The sequence below is a fragment of the Argiope bruennichi genome, chromosome 10 (genome assembly GCF_947563725.1).
Source record: "Argiope bruennichi chromosome 10, qqArgBrue1.1, whole genome shotgun sequence".
Taxonomy (NCBI): Eukaryota; Metazoa; Arthropoda; class Arachnida; order Araneae; family Araneidae; genus Argiope; species Argiope bruennichi.
Genome location: NC_079160.1, coordinates 120,899,960 through 120,915,947, shown reverse-complemented (window position 1 = coordinate 120,915,947; position 15,988 = coordinate 120,899,960). Strand labels below are relative to the sequence as shown.

The 15,988-nt window shown below is 24.4% G+C and overlaps 1 protein-coding gene across 1 annotated transcript in view; it reads left to right on the top strand.

The window, feature by feature from the left end:
• The first annotated feature begins 4,171 nt into the window (after positions 1-4,171).
• Positions 4,172-15,988, top strand: part of LOC129989470 (plasma membrane calcium-transporting ATPase 2-like) — a 285,601-nt gene continuing 273,784 nt past the window's right edge. Inside the window, exon 1 of the mRNA XM_056098032.1 lies at positions 4,172-4,552. The gene's annotated coding sequence lies outside the window, so the exon portion shown is untranslated. The remainder of the gene's footprint in view (positions 4,553-15,988) is intronic.

Sequence of the window (15,988 nt, the reverse complement as noted above, 5' to 3'; positions counted from 1 at the left end):
AATATAATAAATAAATTATGTAATAATAATATAATAAATAAAATTATAATAATATAATAAATAATTATTATAAATTAAATATAAAAATGTAAAATGACTATTTATAAAAAAAAAATAGTGAGATGTATATTACTATTAAAATTGCCATATAAAAATTTTCCTAGCTAGTCGGTGACAATAGTTTATTATCATTATTATTTCTGTTCGATGAAAACGTTGAAATTTATCATCCGCAGTGCTGTCTAAAAATTCAGAACAATGTGGATACTAATAAGACAGTTTGATTGTCACGATGCTTTCTTTTCTTTTTATTTCTACAATTTAAAAAACCTTATTTTAATTCTTTTTAAAAATTGATTATTTCTATTAGATTTTTATAAAATTTGTTTTGTTAATAACAATATAAACTGTTTCTATATTGTATTTTTTGTCCATGAAAGGAAAGGTGAAGTTAAATCATAATAGAAGAGGTAAAAAATTATTTAGACCTGATATCGCTTGGATAAAATATAAGAAATAATTTTTTTTATCGTTTGAAATTGATTTTTAATTAAATTGAGGATATCAATCAAATCATTCGACTTTTTAAAATCGCTGTTAGGGAATTTGATCTATAAATTATTATTTTTTTAGTATATTTCTTCACATTTTGCTCACTAGATTACAAGAAATTTTTTATTATTGTTCTGAGGCAATTAATTAAGCAAATAAACTTTCTTTTATGAAAAAACATGAAAATAAAGCAACTAAATAATTATTCTTGATACAAATTCCAAATCGTTTGCTTTTTAAAACTTTTTAGAGTTTTCATCCAAAATTCTACTTTTGGCAGCAAATCGTCTGTATATTTGATAGTCAATAATAAAGAATAGAATTTTGGTATGCTAAAATGAGATAAACCAATTGTACGGAAATGGAATTTTTGTTACTGTAAAGTTTTTTTACCTTAAGTTTAAAAATAGTTATTTTGATTTAATATTTTAGGAAGATATCACGGAAAATGCTCCAAAATCTTGTTTAATTTCTAATTACTCAAGATCGACTGAAATTAAAGGCAATAATATTTTTACCTTAAACTCTAGAATTGTTTTGAGAGAATCACTTAAAAATAAAATAGAAATTTCAAAAAATAAAGATATAAAGGTTTAAGTTTAATCGTTGCTGAACAATGAAGTATATATAATTTTTCAATTTGATGAAACAATAAATTGGCTTGAATTTAATTAGAACAAATTATGTTTAGAAATAAGTTTTGAAGAGTTTGTTAAAATTAAAGAAACAAATTTACCGATAATGGGGACAATCTCCTTAAAATGATTATTTATTTCCCTTTAAGAACGTATAAATAAACCGTTTTCTTGCAATAAATATTTGTGAAACTTTTGGAAAAAAATATCGCAATTTTTTATATTTTAAGAATTAATTAATTTTGAAAATTTAGAAAACTCATTATTTATCTAGAATATATACCGCTTTTGAAACCTTTAATTTTAATAGACACATAAAAATATTTTCTATTTAAAATTATAGATTTCAATTCAATTTAAATGTCGATAAGCATAATAAAAATAAATAATATTAAAATATTTTTAAATAATACATTAATATTTTCCAAATAATTTATATTTAATTTTTAAAATAATATTGCACTATTTTCTTAATTATAGGGAACCATTTCAATTTCATAACTTACTAGAAAAATAAGATTTCCAAATATATGCTGGAATTTATTTTGCAAATTCCATAGTTTCAGTGTAAGAACTATCTATCATTTTCTAGCATATCTATATTTTTTTAGATTTTGTAGTAATATGCAGAGAAAACATGAAATAACATAAAGCTCCGATATCATTCCAAAATTATTCTTAAAATGTTTGTGAACTGAAAAGGATCAAGGAAACTTAACAATAAATCAAATAAATCAATAATCAAAGGAAAAAAATCAAAATTTAGAAGTAGAAATTTATCGATTCATCTTTTTTGGGCATAGATTAAACAAATGATCTTGTTAAACATGCGTTTTACAATGCTATTTGGCAGAAATATACTGTGGTGATTTGCAACTCGAAGTGATTTTCTTAAAAATATTAATTAAAATTTTTATTATTCAAAAATTAATCGATATTTTGAATAATGCAAATAATTTCCGATATTAACTAAATTTTTCTAGTTTGAATATTTTTCTAATTATTAGTTTCATTTTTTTCTCAGTATATATTATTCATTTCATACCTTTGTTTTTCTTTAAAAGTTTCAATCCCACTGTTGTAGTTTTCTGACAGAAATGTGTTCATAAAACAATAAAGTTTACTAAGAAAATAAAATGTTAATATAAATTTCTTTTAAATATAGCATTTCCTATAGCATGTGATATACTATTGCTAAGAAAGTATATGAAAAGAATGTTTAATTTCTTATTAAAGCCAGAGATCATTTTTCAAACTTTCTATGATTATTTTCATAAAGCTGCAAGATTTTTCAAATTTCCCTATAATCAGGCTCATTTTAAAAGTTTTTTAAAAAAATTATTGTCCTGAAAAGAACAAAAAATGTTCTTTTATCACTCTCTTTCTTTATTATAATATGATTTATTTTTGCTTTCATTAAGCTGAAATAATCTCCGTAATTTATGAAATATATCAATCATAGGATTTAATTTTTACCCTAAATACTTATGAACTATAAACTAAAGTTTTCCATTTGCAATTCTTTTATTAATATATATATATATATTATTTTCTCACTTAGAATTTTATCGTCCAATATGTTGTATTTATTAGATTTAGTAAAAATATAAAGTTTTTAGAACAACTCTATAGACGTAAATATTATTATTTTCGCCATGAAAATATTTTAAATTTTGGAAAAGGCTTTCAGAGTCACACTCTTTTTTTATTAATGTTTCTACATAATTTAATATCGTATTTTTAATGTTGTATTTACTAAAATGTGTTAGTAAATATATCATTAAAACAATTCTACAGAAATTCTTGTTTCATATTCTTATATATGATTTTCAAATTCTCATCTCTCAACGGAGTTTTGAAAACCAGTTTGCTTTGTGGAATTTGAATATCGGTCGATGTGAAAAAACACATCAGCAAATTTCAAATCGATACATATATTTTATTAAAAATTTGACATTATTTTGAAGGTCCAAAATTTTTATATGAGGTTGAAAAAATGTGTTTCATAACTAAATAGGACTCTATCATAATAAATTAATATTTTCTGCAATCGAGTTTTCCTTCTATTTTCACCCAAGTTTATTTTATTCTTTTTCAATAATTCCAACAAAAAAAAAATTCAGAAAAAGTAAAAAAACATGTTTAAAATTGCAGGAATCTAATAGCAATGTAGCTGCAAATAAAAAAGCGTTTATTATACTTAATATTTTATATATTATGCCATTGTGTGGCTTTAAATAATTCTTTTAAAAGTTTGGAAAACTTTTAAACCAACAAAAATGAGTGTTTTTTAAAGCTGAACCAGCAAAAAACGAATTTGCTAATGCTGCATTAAAAATGGGATGAAACATTGTTATTGATTCAATTATAAGCGCGTCTTCCATTATAAGCGTAAAGAAAACTAACGGGAACAAAGTAACCACTGCAACCGCGACAAATAAAATCCTAGAGTTCATAGAGAGGAAACAAATGCAAAATGAAATGTTATCTATCAATATTTTCGCCCGAACCGGTCTGACGTTTCACTACACTGCAACAATCTTCTGGAACGGGGGATCGTGAAACAAAGGAAAAAAAATAATAAAATCGTACTTTACAAAACCCAACTTAACGAGCGCCGGATATCCTGCGCGTCACGTGATCCCGAATGCCACTGTCCTCTTCGACCTTTGCGCGGAAAAATCCGTTTTCCCGGGAAAAACGGGAGAAAAGTGACGAAGAAAACCGGATACTTTTAGAGAGAGAGAGAGGAATATCTGGCCCAGATCTCCCGATCTCCTCCGACAGTTACTTTAAGAAAACTGAACCGGAAAAACCGGTGGCGGGTTTTTCGGAACCGTTTTTCCATGGTGGGGGTGGCCGGGTGGCACAAAACCAGGATTCAGGGGGTCTCGATCAAAAGGTGGCTTGCGACTGCAGATGTGCGCATGACGTCACGGGTCCCTATCGAGCGGCGCATGCGCACACGCACCAACCCACCGCGGTCATTTACAGGGTGCGAGTGGACCATGGTAAGTGGAATCCACTGAGCCTCGAGGCAAAAAGGGGACATTTGGAATTTCCACCCGGAATCGAATCAAACGAACACCCCCAAAACGGAAACGGAGGACGCGAACTAGAAAGACCCACCTGATCGTCCCTGGTGTGAGAATGCTAAATGTGGGGAGGATCGTCTGCCTGTACAGGAAAAAGCAGACGATAGCAATGATGCTCCATCGGCACCTCTTCCGTTGACTGGGAGGGTGCATGGAAGCGACGGCGGTGCCCCTTCTGAGGGTCCTGTGAGCAATTCACCCCCCTCCTCCTCACTCACCTATTCTGTCGAAAATCCATACCTTTCAAACAGAGGACAAACAGCGAAACAGGTAAGCAGCTGAAATACTACTCAACCCTCGTAATTAAAATTCGTCTGCTGTGTAGTATTGTGTTTCGATGGGGGGAGATCCTTAACCCTTGCGGCACCAAGGATGGACGAGGCTACCGGAGTGGAGGGTCCCGGGATCAAACTTTTTAAAGAAATCGTTTGACCAAAACACACTCCGCCGCTTTGTCTCTCTTCCGTGGAAATCTTTTTTTCGCATTTTGGAATTATTTTGGTGAGAGGGGAGGAACGGAACGAAGGAGAGTGGAGAAGGTACATGTGCTGCTAAAGTCATTACCAAGGACACCCTCGAAATTTGTGTGGTCTCGTTTCTTTTTGCTCGCGGTTGCTACTCTCTAAAGAAATATCTTTTGCCCTTTTTCATTGACACATATTAAATATACTAGACGAAACTACATGCTTATTTAACTTAGAATGTTATTATTATATTATATTACAATAATATTATTTCATTTTTAATTGAGATCTAGTTTGATATTTAAAACATTACATTTAGCTTATGTGAATATGTGCTTTGTATCACTATAATGTTCCATTTATTGCTCGGTTTAAAATGTGTTACATAGCTCGCGAATTCCTTACTATGGATTAAAATTATCTAAGCATTAACTATCTATACTTATTAGGAGATTAAATGCCGTGCCATAATTCATTGATCTTGCATATTTATCAGCAAATTTCTATTTATTATGGAAAATTATACTGACCAAAATAAAATTAGATCTGAAGCAAATCGAAATTCTTTTGATTAAATCTATAATTAATCGAAAATTTGTAATTTTGTGTTGCATAAAAATGGGTAAAGATGTATTTCATTACTTCTTTATCGTTTCAAAATTAATCATTTGTCATTTAATGTTCATATAAGTCTTTTTCTCTTTGTTTATCATTATCATTATATCAGTATAAAAAGCACATCAATCGGTAAATTTTTAAATTTTCGAATGATGTATTTATTTATAATGAATCAGATATTTTTTTTTCCCAATTCAAATGAAAAAATCATATACCTATCACTTTCTCATAAAAAAACAATTATTTTTTTGAAAAAGTTCTCAATATGAAATTAAATTAAATTATTTCTTATTTCAAATTACCATTTTGTATCACCGTCTGTTCTTATGGTCATATAATCAATATTTAATTTTTCATTCTAAATTAAATATTATATTTAAATTTTAAAAACACTATATATTTTAAATAAGAGTCTTAGCTTTAATTAAATATGGTTCATAATGTGATATTATATTTTATTAATAATTTGTAGATTGTATTCACTTTTGATATTTATTAATGTTTCCATCCTTTACAAAACTGTAAAACTTGGAAATACTATATCCAAAATGATAATTATGCTTTAAATATCTTATGTTTGGAATTTTTCCGAAATTGCAGAAATTATGAATTAAAATATTCTTGAAAATCTGCATGTTAATGTTTGCAAGCTCTATGGAATTTTGTTTGTATGAATATAAATAAACTATAAATTTACAGCAAATTTTATAGGAAAATGTAAAACGTATATTTAATTATATTAATATTTCTTAATTTCAAATTTTAATAAATATTAACGAATGGTTCATTGATGAAACTTAAGAGAAATACTATATTATGTTTTCTTTGTTAAGAATGCGTGTAAAATATTGAAAGACAATGATATATTAAAGTAATATGCGTGAATTTCAATATTAAAATGTGTCATTTAAATATACAATTGAATATAATAGCTGTCAATAAAATACTTGTTAAACATTTATATTTTATTTTGTGAAATTTCTTTTTATAATTTTCATAAATTATGTTCGCATTTATCATGCCGTTATAAATAAGAAATAACTTTTTTAAGAAAATCTTTACACGTGCAAGAATTTATTTTATTTTATAAAATACATGCTCAATTTGCTCTAATGCTGGATATAATTAATATTGTCTTATTTGTAATGATTAAATAAAATATTTTTATTTATTTTGAAATGAAAGTATTTTTCTCAAATTATTTAAATTTTGTATTTTAAATAAAAGACTTACAAAACTTTTTCTATAAAAATATATTCTTTAATAGAGTTTAATTTATTTTCTCAAGTTTACTTTTGATTGGTTTAAAAAAGCTTATTAATTACTAAATAGCTTATTAATTATTTATTTCAGAAGTAACTGATTTATAAGTTTTGAGGCAATACAGTTAGAAATTCTTACTAAATCATGATAAAGTCCACATATCTGTACATTTTTATTGTACTGTAAAGAATGAAAAATGTATAGCAACGTTGAACAATGGTAAAAATACTGTTCCTAGAAATTTTAAAAATCTATGAACTGCTAGAAATTATTTGTGTCCTTAAATTATGATATTTTAAGAAATAAAATGCACATAATCTTATTCCCTGTGAACAATTTATCTACTTAATTTTGGATGAAGTTTCAAACTGCATGCTGAATTTTTGAATTGTAAATGTTGATCGTACAACTATATAAAGTTGGATATTGCTTTTAAAGCCACTCTTTTAATAATAATTATTATTATTATTATTAGTTATTCATTTCAATTCTGAAATATATCAAATCAAATCAAAGTAAAAAGTTGTTTAAAAGACTGTTAATTTAATGATAGATAATTTTTAAATATTGAAGAACTACTGAAAATATGGACAAATTTCCATTCTTTTGATTCTATCTATTTTTTACATAAATGTGAGAAAAAAAAATTTTTATTAACCAAAGTAAATGAATTTTTTTAAAAAAATGCATATATATAATTTATTTTTGCTATAATATATCTTTTAGTTATAATACATACATACTTTTTTAAATTTACAATTTTTGATAATAAACGTTTATGAAAAAAGAACACGATTTATCTTATTCTTTTTCAGTGATATTTTAAATATTTTAAGATTAGTATTCCAGCTTACTCTTTTTTTCCATTTATATGGTATATTTACAAGGTAAAGCTCATTTAATAATTATCCTACAAAGTATAAGTAATGAAATAGAAATTCCGAATTTATATCTCTTGAATTGTTGCACTCTTTTCATTAGTAAAATAATAAGAAAAAGAAATTTCGTTCTATTTTTATTTAAGCCGTAATACTACAAAAAAGTTAATTTAATCATAATATGAATTTTTGCATTATCATTATATATCGTTTTTTCTTTAAATGTCTTTCGTTTCGTCTTCTTAAAACGCTAGAATAAAAACTATAATAGCTCTTTGTTCTGTTGAATAATTCATTGAAGTCCTCGAATGTCCTTTAGCTGCCAACAGGCAGAAAATTGTCTATTCGATTAGAAAGGGATTCTTAAAATAAGAATACTTACAAATATAAATTGAAATTTATGCGCAGCATTGAAAATAATAGAATAATTTCTAAGCATGTCAAGGTACATCAGCTAAAGGAAAACAGTCTCCTTAAATTGATTTCATCCTTTTTGAAAGCAAATTTTATCAGCCAAAGAGTCACGTGGTCAATCTTGGCACGAGTCCTCCAAAGAAAAAAAGGAGCCAAATTCAATTTATGCTCCTCACTAAACAAAAGCATCTACAATGGAAAAAAAAAATGACTAAACGAGTCATCGTTCATAATGGATTTTTAATTCGCTCATTCATGCTCTTTCTTTTGCAATTCATAAACTGCTTTCTAGCTTCAATGTTTAGTTAATGAATTGTGCTGATATTTCTTTTTATTAATGAAGCGTTATTATTCTTCTGATGCTAGCATTATTAAATTATATCCTTTTTTATCTTTCTAATTTGTCTATTTGGACATATCCAATTATTTATCTTTCTAATTATAATAATTATTTACATATCTAAGAAAAAATAGGAGAAAAAAATCGATCTAATAATTCATGTGCAATATATTAACTTCAAGATTTACGTGTAATTTTACGACAATTTTCTAATTATAAAATGCAAAATATAATATTTTCTCTAATTAGGAAATGAAAAAAGAAGCATAGCTAAAAAATTACAGATACATATCAATACGCATTTTATAATCATTTACATTTTCAACAATGAGTGTGAAATGATGTGAATAATTCTTATAATAGCATTAAATTAAATAAATATATATATATAAGAATATTACATTCTGTACCAAACACTGAATTAGCTGTTAATATAATAACATATGCCTTCAAACAAAATAAAAGATAACAAGGAATTTGATAAGAGTAAATTTCTGCTAGAGAAAATTTATCAATTATCAGTTTAAAATTAGTTATTTTGCCACTAGACAGAATTTTTTGGAGTTGCGAGATTGGAATATTCAGTAACATAACGAAAAAGAAACGTATAAGTTATTGTTCCTAAAGCGTAGCATTTTTGCTACGTTAGGCTTGTAACAGGAAAGCAACATTTAAAGATTGTTATTACCTATATATGGTTATAAATGCTGTAATCAATACTTGATATATAAAATGAACAATATTTAATGCAGTTCTGAAGTTGAGCACAAATATGAACTGGGATAATTATTTATATTATAATCTTGAGATTTCCTGTTTTTATTTCTCTCATTAATGTGGTTTTATTAAGGAGCTTCTTTAGTAACATTTTATATGTATAAAGTATATCAATAAAATATTATCAATAAGTAACAATAAGACATTCATTTCACTAATTATTAAACATTAATAAAATTTAATTAATTGATTTAATGTAACATTAATTTTACAGTGTATTTATGAAAAAGAATTCAAATATAGGCATAGATATTCAATAAATGATTATAGTAAAGTACACAAAATATTTTTTTTTTTTTTTTAACAATGATGCATAGGATTTTTAAAGTAAGAAATGGATATTATTCAGTAAACTCAAAAACTCTCACTGATTAATATTATTTTGAAATACGATGATTTTTTTTCAACTCCTGAATACCAAAATGAAATTTTTATTATTTATAGTTTGAATGGACATAAAAAAAATATTAATCTGTATAAAAATTTGAGAATTTTAAAATTATATACTACGGTATACTTTATTTTTAGAAGAAACATTCCATATAATTAATCATTCATTTCGGAATGATTAATTTAATTTTCTAAGCAAACTTAAGCACTGTTCATAAACAGATAACTAGAGAGTAAACAATTATGATAATTACTCCGTTTAAAAGAAAGAGAATATAAATTAATAAAATAATAAAATCACTGAAAAAAATACTCGTAAAAATAAATTATTAACAATAAAAGTGCATTTTTTCATTTTATAATGAATTTAAAGAGTTAGATTAGATTTTGTTTCTAAATGTTTTAAAATTCATTAAAAAATTCTGTAATGCACACGAAATTTTATTTAATTAGTGAAATTATTATATTATTATGATATTAAAATATTTTTTTAAGCTAGCATTTCAATATACGAATTTTAATCCATATTAATGATCAAACTAGACAAGAAGAAAAAAAAAAGAAGATAAAATTAATTTTAACTCTCATAAGTCATGTGATAATAAATAACTTGATTATCAAATTATCTATGTAAATATTATTTATATAAGTTCTATATAAATATAAATTTTGTATTAAGTAGCGACTAATATATACCTGAATATGAGTTACATTATTGCTTATGCTTTTTTAAATTCTTTTACTAAATTATTTGTATTTCAATAATTTTGAAATGGTATGGAAAATCATTATCTAATTATTTTAAATTGTCTGCAAAAATAAATGTATAAATGCTTAAAATTGCCTACAAATATCTGTCTTTCTTGAGCAAAATATAAATACAAATTTAAGGAATATTTCATGTCTTTAATAATAAAAATTTGCTAGAACAGTTTATTTATTCCTCTATTTTAAAGTAGAGTTCAAGATACAGGAATTATGTATAAATGTTAGCCTTCCTTCCTTTTCTTCGCAATGAATTTGAACTTTCAAATATCGGTGAATAATTATATGCTAAATCTAATTTATATTTGTGGTTGAATTTCAATATTTGCGAAATGCATGTTCCTGTTATGAAATGTCATAAAGAGGGAAAAAAGCTTTTTTATCTGCTTTTAATATGAATGTTCTCTGAATCCTCATGACTGAAAATAAAATTCAAATCTTAAAGAAAACTGTATTACATTTATAATTTCTAATTACTGCCAAGGATTAATACAATTTTTATTCTCCCTTTGTGGACATTGCAAATAATATTTCATTTGAAAGGACTTAAAATAATATTTATTGCCATTTTAATTAAAAAAATAACAATATTTGCCTAAAAATTGATTTTTAATTTAGAAAGAGATAATTGCCTATACTGTAAATTTATTTTAATTACATCTCTGTAAAGTATAATGCAAGAAGAAACAAATTTATATTTCATCCATCAGTTAATCATCTAAATATTCATGTGAATGCAATTATTTTTCATTACACTTCTAAAGAATTTTTTTTTATCCAAAATCTATTTATTACTATTTGCGCAATAAAAATTATAATCTGAGAACAAGGGATGATATTTTGTCTCTTTTCTCTTTCGACTAAAGATTGATAAGTTTTACGATTAAAATTAATAAAACACATTTGAAATTAAACTAAGCAGTACTGAAATATCAGAATAAAACAAATAGAAATTTCATAAAAACTAAAAGTAATGTCCACAGATTAAATAAAGGTCAACTTGATATTCTTTTTTCTAACAAATAGAGAGCCATCTTAAAAGTAATTGAAATATTTTGTAATCGTAACTAGCAACTCTCATTTAATTTCTTAATGCCAAATCCTCTTTATCGTTTGCCAGATATTTTTACTTGTAAATTTAAATTGCTTACATCCAATTATCATTTTACATTCTAGATATTTGCACAGCTAGAATACTTTTGCTAGTGCTGCAGAATTTTTATTTTCAATTTTCGTTATTGCTTCGCTTTTATTATAAATATGTATTCATTTTCCGTTCCCTATTTTTATGTCTTAATTTTTATTTTTATTTTAACACGAAACGATACATTTTTATTGTAGTTAAATATAAGCAATTTTCTCCTCGATATTTATTTTGTCTTGGTTTTTTTTTTAAATTTTAAATTGTATTCTTTTATTATAACGTTTTGATTTTTCAAATCTTTGTGCTATATTGTTTTTTGAATTTCTTCATTAATTTTTTTCCCAAAAAATAATGCTTTTTTCCCTTCTATTTGAGTTTCATTTATATGTCTAATATATACATTTCTCTTGACTCCTAAGAAAGTGCAATTCTGTAATAAAAGTTGCACCATTTCAAAATCTTTCTATCTAAAAACGATTAACCATTGAAAATTTATCTTTCTTCAACATAAATACATCTTTCTAAAAGAAATTAAATGCATCCAGAAATCAGCTTTTATATGCATGTTAACTCATTCAAAATAAAATTCTTTATAGCTCTAAGTAAATTATGGTAAATATATATATCAAGTTTATATCAAGTTACGAATAAACAGTAAATACTATTTATTTTTTGTGTATTTTTATTTTATTATCTCACAAACTTTACTTATTCTTAATAATTCTATTAAAGATTTTCCATGCATAGAGTTTACTTTCATGTATCATTAGACATATTTCAACGAGTCCACCAATTCTCAAAATATATTATTATTTTCCATTTTTGATAGAATTTTAGTATTAATCCTTTATATTTTCGTTTATTTTTTTAATTTTATTGATATTTGATTATTGATCATTATTCTGTGAAAAATCAATTTTAAACTAAAATGTCTTGACATTTCTAAATCCGATTAGAAAACAATTTATCTGTAGCTTATCAAATAACTTAAATAATTTATTGGTAACTTTATAATAAAAGTTAAAATCATAATATGAATGATTTCTAATTATTTTTCGCTAAACTTTGATACAAAAGTATTCTGTATTTATGAATAAACTAAGTTTAAAAGATTTAAAAGCATAAAAATTAATTCAGGATTAGTTTTGAATAAATAACTAAAATATTTTCTTCTAAAATTATTTTAAAAATTATCTGAAAAATTATTTGAAAACTAAACTATATCAGAACATTTATAAAGATATTTGTAACGTTATAATTATTTGGAAGATAAAATCATCTTTAGAATCAATAATGCAATTTTCCATTGCAATTTTTACCCGCTGATATGAAATTATACGTTTCTTAGTAGAAAAAAGTGACTTCGTTTTAATTTTTAAGACATGGAAGCATTGTTCTAATATATAGGACCTCCACTCTAACTGTGAACTAATCTCCAAATTGTTAGAAATATGTACTAAAATTGTAACAATCCTTTCAATTTGTTTCAGATACCTATGATTGAAAACTATCAGAGTTTATAAAGCTTTGAATATGATTGTGTTTAACATTTTAATAACCATTTTGAGGAGTGTATGCCAATCAATATACGGCGTTCTCTTTTGGAGGTCATAGGTGTACTTAAAATTATGAGATTCAAAACTTCGTAACTTAATTAGTTTTTGTTTGAAAAGAGTGTGACTTCTATGTTTTTAACATTAAAGAGTTGAGAATATTTTTTTTTAATTTGATAATCTTATATATTTTTCATTTTGATGATTTACGGGTCAGATAGCCTGCATAAAAATTTAAACTTAGTATAATTTTTTGAGAGAACCATTTATTAACTAAAACAACATATAATGTAATTTTTATGTCAATTAAACGATTTTCCAACAAAAAGTATTGTCAATCTCTAATCGATTAGAAATAAGCCATGAAAGTAGGATTAGAATGGATATCATGTATAATTTATTCTAAATGCAGCAAAACATTTGGAAGGAAAAAATTGTATGTTAAATTTCAAAATGGACGAAGATTTAATAAATTCTATCTTCCTATATAATGAAAGTTTTTGATTCTTAATCTGTCTAATTATCTGTCGTATTAAAATTTATATGAGAAAGGAAATGTGCAATTTCTTTCTTAAATCTTTTCCAATTCTACCTTAATAAATATAGGACGTACTTGTTCTTTTTGTAAAAATAAAGTATTTTCGAAGGGTGAAATTTTAACTACATTTATTACAGTATAATTCATTTTTTACCATATTTTATATTTTAAGCATAAAATACATAGAATATATATTTATAAAAAGCCTTATATCATATATTGAAATTTTAATATTTTATCCGCCTTTGTAAGTATTTTTCTTCTCTTAATTGTGAACAGCTTCTTAATGTTAACAAATTAAAAATTAGTATCTGGGCAAACTTTTCAAGTAATCATTTTTTTTAAAAAATAAAATACATTTTATTGAAGATTCTGTTTTTTTATGCGGTGTTTAAATAAAAATTTATTTGCAAAGAAGTTGCTTGTTGGATATCTTATTTTACACATCATAAATTCGCTAATAAAAAAAATATGTTAAATATAAATATTTAACATTTTTCTTAATATTTTTGTAAACATATATAACAAAATAAATACGTTTAATAAGACGCACTTAAAAAATAAGAAAAAATAAAAATCAACAATAATGGGACGTTTATTATGATAATATGAGATTCATATTAATACAATTACTCTTTCAATTAATACAACTTTCTATATTGAATAAGGATATGATTTACAATAAAAAAAAACTGAAAAAAAGTGGTCTAAATAATTAATATCATTGAATAACCAATTATATGTGCTTTTAAACTATAATTTCCCTCACATGTTAACAATGAAGTTTTAATTAAAGTGCAGAAGCTTCGAATTTGTTTTTATTAAGAGTGCATTGCAAATTAAGAAAATCTAAGCATTGAGTATAAATAGTTAAAAAGAAGGTATAAATGCAAATGGTAATAGTAAAATTATTATTGAATATAGTCATTATTTAAATAATTATCGAACTATCGTTAATATTATAAAAGTATTAATAAGTTAAACATTTATATGAAAAAGGAAAGTATTTATTCCAATTTTTTTAAACTGCATCAACGTTTCGAGTTTGAAATCTATTTCCAAAGTCTGATTTCTTTTTATTTTCATATTATTTCACTATGAATCTCGATGATGATTAATGAACAGTTTTAATGTATTAGTTCAAAACCAAAAACATGAATATAAAATGATGTCCAATATATAATAACATTAACTTCAATAATTCCTTGAAATCATATTTCATATCAATGAAACGATATTCTCTTTCATTTTTACACAACACTGAAATAAATACTTCATTATATAATAAGGATAATAATGTTGGTTAAATTATACACAATTGATATTACAAAACGTGAAATAAAATATTGAAGGAGTTTTAGTTATTTTAGTTTAATCAATTCCTCTATGATTTTAAGACTAAAATTTTTTTGAAAATGTTTTAAAAGTGATTTTTCAGAAGAAAATCTCATGCAGTTTTTGCTCTAATTTATGTAGTATAGAAAAGAAATTAGGAATTATATAAATATAATTTCTAATTATTAAGCAAAAATTATATATAAATATAAATTATTTTCCTTTCAACAAACGACTGTTTTAAAAAAATAGCCCAATTTTGAAAATTGATAATTTATTTTTCTTAGAAGAAAACTAATTTTAATAAAGTAATATTTCTTTTAAAAGCAGTTTATTATTTATCCGCTTTCTGTATTAAAATTTTATATTTTTCATATGAAAGAAGATTATGATATCGTTTTAGACGAGTTACAATCTCTTAAATTCAGTTGTCTTTTATTTGAGAATTTCATATATTATCTTTAAGAAATGAAAGTTTACTTTCAAATCCTCAGAATATCTTTTAAGTAAATCCAAGTCACGTTCAAATTTTGTGAATAAAGAGAAGTGATAAAGGGAGAAAGGGGAAACTGCAGAAAGGGGAAACATTTGCAGATTTTATGGTTTCGAAATGAAACGTTCCAAAAATTGATTTTTGCTTACATAGCAGCTTTATGGGACTCTTCATGTTAGGCATTGCAGGCGCCTCATTATATGCAATGAAAATTCCAGTAGTTTAATAAACATGGGTAAAGCTAATTAAATTGTAAAAGGCTTGGTTAAAATTAAAGTTTCGTTCCAGTTGTAATTTAAAGTAAAAAAAGCATTTATCTTTCATTTAAAAGGCATTAAAACAATAATCCCATATTTCTCTAAGCATGAAAAATACTACATTTTATTGTTTAATATTCTAATTTAAGTTCATAAAATTTTATTTCCACTATTTGTATTTTAATCTTTATATAAAATATTTTATAATCTTCAGTAATGTATTTCTGAAATATTATATTTTATATTTAAGCCATTCTATAGATACATTCTAATATAGAATGATAAAATGGCGAAAGCTAGGTATAAAAACTATCACACAGTTTTCTTGATGAAGTAGTATTTATTCAGTTCAAATAAGAATAGAATAAAGTGAAATACGTTTTATTCTCAAAAGAACTGATACCACGTAAAAGCAATCAGATGTTAATGAAGTCGATCAAAGCATATTTCTGAAAATAAATGAATTTATAAATGTTA